At 46.5% G+C, this 2,876-nt stretch overlaps 1 pseudogene; it reads left to right on the top strand.

The window, feature by feature from the left end:
- Positions 1-2,173: 2,173 nt before the first annotated feature.
- On the top strand, positions 2,174-2,711 carry LOC103088436 (60S ribosomal protein L17 pseudogene; annotated as a pseudogene).
- Positions 2,712-2,876: the final 165 nt, after the last annotated feature.

Raw genomic sequence — 2,876 nt, 5'->3', positions numbered from 1 at the left:
GGATGCTCAACATCACTAATCATTAGAGAAATGCAAATCAAAACTACAATGAGGTATCACCTCACACCAGTCAGAATGGCCATCATCAAAAAATCTACAAACAATAAATGCTGGAGAGGGTGTGGAGAAAAGGGAACCCTCTTGCACTGTTGGTGGGAATGTAAATTGATAAAGCCACTATGGAGAACAGTATGGAGGTTCCTTAAAAAACTACAAATAGAACTACCATACGACCCAGCAATCCCACTACTGGGCATATACCCTGAGAAAACCATCATTCAAAAAGAGTCATGTACCAAAATATTCACTGCAGCTCTATTTACAATAGCCAGGACACAGAAGCAACCGAAGTGTCAGATGAATGGATAAAGAAGATGTGCACGGGCTTCCCTGGTGGCGCAGTGGCTGAGAGTCCGCCTGCCAATACAGGGGACACGGGTTCGTGCCCCGGTCCGGGAAGATCCCACATGCCGCGGAGCGGCTGGGCCCGTGAGCCATGGCCGCTGGGCCTGCGCGTCCGGAGCCTGTTCCCCACGACGGGAGAGGCCACAGCAGTGAGAGGCCCGCGTACGGCAAAAAAAACAAAAAAAACAAAAACAAAACAAAACAAAAAATTTATTTATCTATTTATGTCTGTGTTGGGTCTTCGCTTCCGTGCAAGGGCTCTCTCCAGCTGTGGCAAGCGGGGGCCACTCTTCATCGTGGTGTGCAGGCCTCTCACTGTCGCGGCCTCTCCTGCCGCAGAGCACAGGGTCCAGACGCGCAGGCTCAGCAGTGTGGCTCACAGGCCCAGCCGCTCCATGGCATGTGGGATCCTCCCTGACCGGGGCCCGAACCCGTGTCCCCTGCATCAGCAGGCGGACTCTCAACCACTGCGCCACCAGGGAAGCCCCTTTGTTTTAACATTAATAATTATGTTTGTCCCCCCAGCTTTTAAGAGTCATCAGTGTTCTGGGAAAGCATCCCCATTTATTGTGTGTTTTTCCTGTATCCTAACATACCACCTCGTGTCCTTGGTGGGAAGTGATGTACTTAGTGGTTGGAGAAACTTGGGACTGGAGGATTCTCCTGCAGAATCTCCAAGCTGGGTGCACTTGGCCTCACTGGGCACCTGTGGAATTGAGCTCCAAGCACATGCACCAGGATATGCTGGACATCCGTTTAGCCCACAGGCAGGGCCCATAGCCCATCTTCCAGCTGCACCTCCTACGCCATGCAACAGGGAACATTACCTGGTTCTCCTGCCCTCAGTAGCAACCCAACCACCACTGGAAGATGTGGGGAGGGAGTAGCCAAACCATAAGAGATAAAGGCTTGATAAAGGGATAAAGGATGGAGAGATACACCATGAGACCTTGTGACAACAAAATAAACATAATGCCATGTTTGTATTAGAATAATAACAATAACTAAGATTCATTGAGTTTACTATGTGACAGACCCCTTGATAAGTGCCTCACATACATCATTTCATTTAATCTTTAAACAACCCTGCAAAGTTCCAGGTAACATCTTTATCTTCACTTGACAAATAAGGGAAGGAGAGAGGCACAGAGCAATCTCTAAGTCATAGAGCTAAGAAGCAGCAGAGCCAGGACATGAGCCTGGGACTGTCAGACTCCAGAGCTCTCAGCCACTGCCCTGCTGGAGAAAAAGACCCACCTCTTGTTATCCAGCTGAAAACTGTGTTGAGGCTGGCTTTGAACAAGGCAAGAGATGCTGTAAGAACAGCTTGGAGCCGTGGAAGGTCAATGGCTTACTCATGATTGATGAAATTAATAAAAAACTATAGCCCACGAACAATGTTTAAATTCATTTTGGCTGAAATTTACTCCATCATTATGAGGGGAAAGAACCATTATCTTCCCGATAGTCCTGAGTTGGTTGATGCATTTAAAAAGCAATTTTGGTAAATTAAAGGATATTTTTGCCCTCTCTTCCTGAATGAAAAGCCAATAGAACACAGAAAAGAGCACGTTTGTCCTAAGAAAAATGAAAAGTGATACACTTGAGGGAGAATTATGCCTGGACGGAGTTAGTAATGACCATGTGATGAAACCTCTGAAAAGAGCCTGTGGCCTAATTATCTGTCCCCAGGCCCATCCAACTGCCTAGAATCCCACCTTTAGAAATCTGGCTTTTCCCGGTAAGTGGCCTGAGGTGACCTCTAAAAATGGTTCGCTATTCACTTGACCCAGAAAACCCCACAAAATCATGCAAGTGAAGAGGTTCAAATCTTCATGTTCACTTTAAGAACGCTCGTGAAACTGCCCAGGCCATTAAGGGTATGCATATCCGAAAAGCCACCAAGTATCTGAAGGATGTCACTTTAAAGAAGCAATGTGTGCCGTTCTGTTGTTACAATGGTGGAGTTGGTAGGTGTGCCCAGGCCAAACAGTGTGGTGGGATGCAGGGTCAGTGGCCCAAAAAGAGTGCTGAATTTTTTACTTCACATGCTCAAAAATGCAGAGAGTAATGCTGAACTTCAGGGCTTAGATGTAGATACTCTGGTCATTGAGCACACCCAGGTGAACAAAGCCCCCAAGATGCTGTGCAGGACTTACAGAGCTCATGGTCGGGTCAACCCATACATGAGCTCTCCCTGCCACACTGAGATGCTCCTTACTGAAAAAGAACAGATTGTTCCTAAACCAGAAGAGGAGGTTGCCCAGAAGAAAAAGAAGAAACAAAAACGTATGGCCTGGGAATAAATGCCACAAAAAATAAATGCAAATAAAAGTAAAAAAAGAAAAGAAAAGAAATCTGTACTTTTGGGTTAAGACACTGTTGTTTCTAGAAGTCTTCTGTTTTCACCTCCTGACAAAACGGACTATGTCTTATTGGGCTGCATATCTTTGGGCCACCCAGCTCTTTCC

This window comes from Lipotes vexillifer, unplaced genomic scaffold, assembly GCF_000442215.2.
Source record: "Lipotes vexillifer unplaced genomic scaffold, Lipotes_vexillifer_v1.1 scaffold240, whole genome shotgun sequence".
NCBI lineage: Eukaryota > Metazoa > Chordata > Mammalia > Artiodactyla > Lipotidae > Lipotes > Lipotes vexillifer.
Note: the sequence above shows the minus strand (reverse complement) of the source record. Positions and strands in the feature narration are given on the sequence as shown.